We start from the raw sequence: 7,983 nt of genomic DNA on the forward strand, positions 1-7,983 counted from the left end.
TTGGTTTGTCAAATTATCAAAGATATATTTTGGTATGTCAAATGATTTATATGTTAAATGATGCAAATGATTAAAGGTATAGGTTAAAAGATGAATATTATCAAAGGTATAAGGTAAATGATGCAAATTATCAGAGGTCAAGGACTTGCAATTTTAATTGGATGGATTGTTATTTTACTGTGTACTTCCTATTTTGAAACAAATGTTAATGTTGAAATGTCAAGATGGAAAGTTACTTCATATAGGACATTACAAGGTGCATCAAAAATGGGTTTTGCAAAAGTAAAAAAATGGTAATACTACATCAGAAAAAGATAATAAGAATTGAAAAGGCATTTGACTAATTTACACTCTTATGATGAATATGAATATGTTTATGAGTTCTGAGTTTACAGCAACAGTGACATAATAAAGTATATTCCATGATCATAAAGGTTTGTTAATTTAGGGAGTAGATTCTTTTACTTCTCCAAGAGAAGATGTTTGTTTCACACTCCACCAAAGTGCGGCAGCATGATTAAGTCATTGGTAAGGGAAAGATGGCTTAGTTGGGCCAATAATTAGCTTAACTCAATTGAACTGGATTATGAAGTTGCACTTTGGGTGAGACTTGTAAAAGTCTCAAAGGGTGGAATGAAGAAGATTTTTAATTCAGATCTGTATCTTTGGTGAACATGGTATTCAGATTCAAATGTGTTTTGCTAATTTGTATGTCTCATGTTTGTAAGCTGAAGACTAGCAGTCTTAAAGACTGCAATGTATGCAGGGTTTAAAATATGGTAACTGAGAGCAGAGCTAAAAATGCATAGGCTGACATTTGGAAGGAATGAAGTTACCACACCTGTCAAACATAAAACCATGCTAAAACAACTACATGGGAGGGGTTTCAACTTTTAGAGAACTGTATATTAGGTTGCATTCTGAAAAAAGACTCTTTAGTTGCTTGGCCACCAACTCGGCCTTATTGTTGTAGGCAATAAAGTCATCTTTTGGCAATGGAACCCTCTGCTGAAAATTATTTTTCATAATCACTAAAAAAATCCACAACAGTAGCAGGGCTTCTCCATCTCCCAGCCCATGGTCACGACGGGCCTGCAGTCGGGTAAACTGCTCACGTAGCCTCAGGGCGAAAGCTCTAATCGGTTGGCGGGGGCCCTGCTTGCAATTGAAAAACTGGGAGCGAAGGACAGCTACGGGGGTGTGGTCGCCATATTGCTCGGTAAGGAACTGGAATACTGTTTGGGCAGTGGCTCGGACAGCTTCGGGGGCGGCTTGTACTTCGCGTCGTGCCTCTTCGTCCAGGGAGTTCAGTACAAATCGGAGCCGCTGGGCTGCACTAAGGCCCTGCAAGTTGGCCAAATATTCTAACTGGGACTTCCATTCTGCTAATCGTACCTCTGACTCCGCTCCTCCGTACTTTTGGTTCCACGGGCTACCCATAAAAACAGGCATGGCACGGGGTTGGGCTGCAGGCCCCGCGTTGTCGGTCATTGGGTGATCTTGGTTACTCAACTCGAGGTGGAAATCCTGCCGACTACGCCAAAATCTGTCACACCCAGGGGCTGGCTGCTAATGGCTAAAGCCACGCCCCTTCTCAACTTCCACCTCGAGGATGTCCCCAAAACCAACCCAATGACCAGACAACAACGAGGACAGGTAAGTATAAAAACAATCTTTATTTATTTGTTTAAATATTTAAAATGTAGTGGGGAAACGGGGAAGGGAAATTAAAACTAGTATCTGGCTCTGCCCTCCAGGTAGGCCACGGCCCAGAGGGTGACAAGGAGGAAGGGGGGCAACGGTGGGGGGGGGGTCCAAAGCCCTGTGGGCTGGGATGTGAGACTCAGGCTCCTGCCTGGTCTCTACTATCCGTGGCACCCTCCTTCTTCCTGGAGGCAGAAATCAAAGCACTGTGAGTGTTAGAAGTAACATCCTGTTTGAGCACCTAGCTTAATTTGTGGAGCCTTCTCCCTTGTTCTCGCACAGTTCTGGACGTGCCGCTCACTTTTCCTTTCTATTTCTCCACAGGAGCGACTGGGACACAAAGGTGCAGTTGTTTCGATTCACATGGCTCTCACCTCTCTGCTGGACACAGCGTACCGTAAGTACAAGTTTCACTCGTTTCCTTCTTGTGTTGTTCACTCTCTCTCTTTCCTTCTCCACAGGTGATGACTAGGACACAAAGGTGCAGTTAATTCGATTCGTATGGCTCTCACCTCTTCTGCTGGACACAGCATACCGTAAGTACAAGTTTCACTCGTTTCCTTCTCGTGTTGTTCACTCTCTCTCTTTCCTTCTCCACAGGTGATGACTAGGACAGTGTGTTCTCCGTATCTGTCGATGAACGGGCACAAAGAGGTTAGTATGTATGACTTCTAGCAAATGTGGCAGGCTTACGTCAAATGTTTGCGATGTGTCTGATGGGACAAGCAGTTCCTACGTGGCGTCGGGGGACGAACCCTCTCGACTGGCTCGATGGTTACAGAGGGGTGGACGTCACACCGTCTCACCGGGCCGAGCGCTGCCCTCTCCTCGCTACCGTTAGGCGATCGAACACTGGACAGGGGCGCCCCTTTGTAGAGGCCTCGGGATGGTGAAGTTCCTACACCTCTCGCTCTGCAACAGCAATTCCTATACAGTTGAACACATCCAAAATGACAGCCCCTGATTGTACTCACACGTCTGCTAGTCCTTCTGTTCTCCACCGCCACTCTCTCCAATTTCACACAATGTCTAGACGGGGAAAGATCGTTCCGAGGCACCTTACTCTTACCTTAGGCCTGGAGCACGCTCACAACATATGCTGTACTGAAGTATATAAGGGCCGACAGCCTCTTCGTCCTCCCTCGACGACGTGAATGAAGGCGGGGGTTTATCTGACAAGACACACAATAATGCACAGCAATCCACAGCAATATACAGCACCACGTCAAAATAAAGGTTTCCACAGCACAAGGACTCACCCACCACACTCTAGTGAACACAAAGAACACCCGTCTTCCTCCACTTCGCTTAGGTTGGAGCTGGCGATGAAATGTACGGCCTAGTTGGTAGTATCGTTGTTGTGACTGCTTTAGTCTGGTTTCCTTCGGCTCACCCACCACGCTGTTTTAGGGGTAGGGCCGCCCTCCTTCTCCTGGAGGTATCTATCACAAAGGCAGATAAATAGCAATGCGTTTCCAATATAATCTGAGTACTCACATTGAGGCCCGTCTCAGTTCCGTTTCACTTTGTCTCCGTTTACAATATATTCCTTTCCCGTTTCCCTTTTAGGTCCACGAATATCTTCGCCACCATACGACTCCAGCCTGTGAGAGAGAGAGTGCAGACAACCACCAGCAACACGCCAAACGAGCACAACACAGCGCTTCAACACACACCAAAAAGCCTTCCAAACTGTGATTAAACTTGGTCTTAAGTACTGCCCTGTTTAGCGTGTCCTCCAATCACCAACCGCTCTTCATAACTAGGCACAGGTGCATCCAATTCGGCGATTTTCCCGCCCGCGGCGCTTACCGGAAGTCCGGTGTTCGTCTTTTCCGGTCCGGGCGGAAACACTTCCGGGCGGAACCAAACTTCCATAATTTTGGTTCCGCCCCAAAGAAAAAAAAAGATCGTCACCTTGTGACACAAACATCATCATCATCATCACAAAGTGTTTGTATTGTGAAGTTGTGATTCATATCTCTGATCTCTCTCAGTGGATGTGACTCTGGATCCTGATACAGCTCATCCTAAACTCATCCTGTCTGATAAACAAGTTAAATATGGAGACATTAAGAAAAAACTCACAGAACCTAACCCAGAGAAACTAGAGAGGTTTAATAATAATTTAATTGTTCTGGGTAATGAGGGATTCTCATCAGGGAGATTTTATTATGAGGTTCAGGTGAAAGGAAAGACTGAATGGGAGTTAGGTGTGGTCAGAAAATCTGTTAAAAGGAAGGAATTAATCACGAAGACACCAGCGAATGGATTCTGGACTGTGTGGATGAGGAATGAAAATGAATATAGAGTTTGTGCTGATCCTGATGTCTTTCTGTCTGTGAAAGTGATACCACAGAAGGTGGGTGTGTTTGTGGATTATGAGGAGGGTTTGGTCTCCTTTTATGAAGTGGAGTCCAGATCTCATATCTTCTCTTTCACTCATCAATCTTTCAATGAGAAACTCTATCCAGTTTTGAACCCATGTGACAATGAAAATGGTAAAAACTTAGTCCCGATGATTATTACACCTGTCTATTACAATCAGTAAATTTACAAATATGCCAAAAATAAAATATTGCAGATCTCATACTCTCACTACAAGGTTTACCCATGGGCATGCATGTATGAATATAAATTAGTCAGTTTAGGTAAATAAAAAAAATGATTGATTTATAAACAGATTCATTTTAGTTTTACTGAAGAAATGTAACTTCCGGTTGTACATGTAATGAAAGTGACGTTACTTGAATTAATAAATGAAATGTGAGTTTGTGTCCTAAACCCAATGGGCATTCATTGAATGATCATAAATGGCTCATTTTAGGTTAATTAAAATATTATACATTTACAAACAGATGTATTTTAGTTTTATTGAAGAAATGTAACTTGTTTACACCCATTACATGAACATAAAGTTAATTTGATTAATAAATTAAATTGAATTATGTGCCTTAACGCCTGCTGCGTGTATCTTTACAAGGTCACATTCTTAATTTTTTAAAATTTCAGTTATTTTGATGATGCTAAGTTTCTTAAATAGACAAATTAAATTATATTAATAATAAGCATATTTAGTAAAACACTTGTAGATATATGGTGTATTTATGTACCACTGTATGTGCTGTCTTGAAGAGATAAAATAGGTCAGGGTAGGCTATTTTTTCCAGAAATAATTTTTTTGTTAAAAACCACTTCACAACCTGGGAGCAGTCATTTCATGAGTATGCATTAACATGTTAGCATGGTAGGGAATATTTTTAAAGCGTAACTAAACCCCTGGTCAGAGCCTGACTCCACCCACTGGCAAATGCAAGAAAGTGGGCAGATCCCAACGGAGATAGAGGGGACGAACTAAGCTCGTACCAAGTGTGCGGTGAGATCGTAACAAGGGCGTGGTAAGCTTGAACCTGCTTACGTCAAAGTTATTTTTTTGGACCCAACATCCAATAGGAAAATTCAACTGCAGTAGCCACCGTTCAACCTGAAGAGGACAGCACTCAGACGTTTTTACACCATATATTGTAGTATTGAAACACTTTATATCCAAATGTCAAAAAAACCTGCTAAAATCAATGAACAGAACTAATAAAGCATCATTCTAACAGATCATTAACTAAAAAAAGCTGGTTTAGGGTTTAGTTATTCTTTAATATTCAATTGCAATTCTGTTTTGAGCCCGCCTCCCCCAGAGAATGTTTATCGATTGATGATTGTTTTTTTAACTGAAAGGCGGGACTTCCATCACCAAAGCTGCCATATTGAGCGTTGCATTGTCCTTTTTTCACAGTAATAGCAGTGCTCAATATTGTGTTTATCAAATATCTTTGGCCTGATATGCATAAGATGTTCATCCAGTGGTACTGTACATATGCGTCAAATCTGAGGCTGAGACTATCTGTGGCTAAATCTAACCGGTCTGTCATGTCAGTGTATATGGAAAAGCTCTGATATGACTCAAATATTGGCTTGTTTTTCTGCACTTATGATTGTAAGTTTGCCTCTGTGCAAAACAATTCACAGAAAAGAGCATTGGTGTGTTGTGTGACTTCTAGACTTTGACTTAAATGTCATCTGGACTCAAATAAAAAATGTCATTGGGTATTTGTCCAGCACTCATAAACATGAAGATTTGTGATTTAAACCTGCAGAAGATAGATGAACCTAATTTCACAAAAATTTAATATACAATGTGTTTGTTGTCCGCTGAGTGGCACTGTGTGATGAAATAAGAAATAACAGAAAGAGGATGTGAGACTGTTTATTCAATGAAGCAAAATTTAAACACTTTTCTTATAAATTAATGTACTCTTAATACCACGTGTGAAATATTAAATCACTGTCCTGTTAACATAAACATATTGGAAAGCCTTAATATATGATAAAGAAAAAAAGTTGTCCAATAATTTTGTGTAGTGGATTAAAAAAGACAGAAGTGCATGGAATCATTTTGGATTAAATTATTAATTTGGGATGTTAATACAGAATAAATATCCTGATGTACACGATTAACAATAAACTCACAATGAGGTCTAGAGACAAGCAATAAACTTGATGTAAATCTAATGATGTCTCTTCTGATAAAACACTTTCAATACAGATAGACACAAGTAGACACCCAATAGAGAGATTATTAGGAGTGTTTTTAAATCTCTTATACGTCTTTGTTCATTGATATATAACGAAATAAAGAGGGAAAAAAACGCTTAGGTTACTCACGTAACCCCGGTTCCCTGAAATAACGGGAACGAAGCATTGCGTCAGTTGCTGACGCTATGGGGGAAACTCCTATTTACTCCGTGATTGAAGCCTATTGGTTAACGTCTGTACAAAGTACAGACCAATGACGTTTGAACCCACGCACGGGATGCACACGTCCTTTATATAAGCGCGGGTCAAGCGTCAAGAGCTCATTATTATTCGACTGAAGCGCGCAACCAAATAACACTCGCTGCGTAGACGTTTGTAGCACGGCAAGAGACCCAATGCTTCGTTCCCGTTATTTCAGGGAACCGGGGTTACGTGAGTAACCTAAGCGTTCCCTTTCAATACGGTTCACTTCGCATTGCGTCAGTTGCTGACGCTATGGGGGAACGTAATCCCATCACGCCGTGCATACACAACGTGTGGCCCTATACCCGGCATATTCACAGCTTTAAAGCAAAAGTGTAAGCACCATATAATATGTTGACGCGCATACGGTGGGGTTTTAAACGCACCGGGGGCACATAAAATAGCACAAGACAGCAAGATACCGAGCCCACCGTGGGTGTGCGAGATAAGTAAATTCAGAGTCCCGTTGGTGAGCTCGCTGAGCGCACCGTGGTGTACACATAAAACGCATGAGCGTGCATAATTGAGCCAAGAGAACCTGCGCTCGTAGGGCAGGGACGTCTAAGCTGTACAATCTGACAAACGTAGACAGCGAAGACCAGCCGGCCGCGTAGCAGATATCAAATATAGATACCCCTGTAGACCAAGTCCATGATGAAGCCAAACTCGCCCTGAGTGGGCTCTAGCATATAGGACATAGCTCATAGAGGGGCGTGAGCCAGTGCGATGGCTTCAACGATCCATCTAAATAACCACTGTTAGCAACAGGCATACATAGTGAGTGATCTGCGAAGCTCACAAACAGACGATCTGACTATAATATGCTGCAGAACGGTTCGTAGCATGGGATTATACAGATACCACAATAGTGTGAATCCAGGTGTGCCCTCGAGCGCATCGGGATGCATATAGGTAGTATTATAGTGCACAGATCGGTGAGCTTTCCAAGCGCGCCGTAAATGTGTATTGACTGTAAATTGCACGGGCACAGGTGAACACTTGAGTACATCGTGAATGCAAATAGATTAATCAGAGTGTTATAATGCACAGGCCGGCAAGATTCTCAAGCGGCGTCATGTGTTCTGATAATAAATTGTGCGCACACGGGTGAACCCTTCAGTGCACCGTGAATGCGTATAGATAAATCAGTGCACAGAACGTGCCGTGAATGTGTACAGATATGATTGATGAACGTAACGGTGGGCACCCAACGTACCGTGAACGTACACAGATGAACAACAATGTATGTGTCACAAAGCATAACACAGCCGTGTATACAGGTGAGCTTTTCCAAGCGCATCTTTAGTGTATAACGAAATGTTATAGCGTGCATATGTGAGCATATTGTTAAAAACAATATCGTGCATACAGGTGAGCTTACTGGCACACCTTTAATGCAACAAACCTCAGTAGTACGCGAAGCAGGGATGTCGAAGCTGTAAACTG

General features: G+C 42.3%; 1 long non-coding RNA gene across 1 annotated transcript; it reads left to right on the forward strand.

Moving 5' to 3' along the window:
• The first annotated feature begins 1,131 nt into the window (after positions 1-1,131).
• Positions 1,132-2,326, forward strand: LOC141351554 (uncharacterized). Its single transcript, XR_012359844.1, has 3 exons — positions 1,132-1,912; positions 2,029-2,047; positions 2,186-2,326. It is a non-coding gene; the product is annotated as an uncharacterized lncRNA (long non-coding RNA).
• The last annotated feature ends 5,657 nt before the right edge of the window (positions 2,327-7,983 follow it).

This window comes from Misgurnus anguillicaudatus, chromosome 20, assembly GCF_027580225.2.
Source record: "Misgurnus anguillicaudatus chromosome 20, ASM2758022v2, whole genome shotgun sequence".
Classification (NCBI taxonomy): domain Eukaryota; kingdom Metazoa; phylum Chordata; class Actinopteri; order Cypriniformes; family Cobitidae; genus Misgurnus; species Misgurnus anguillicaudatus.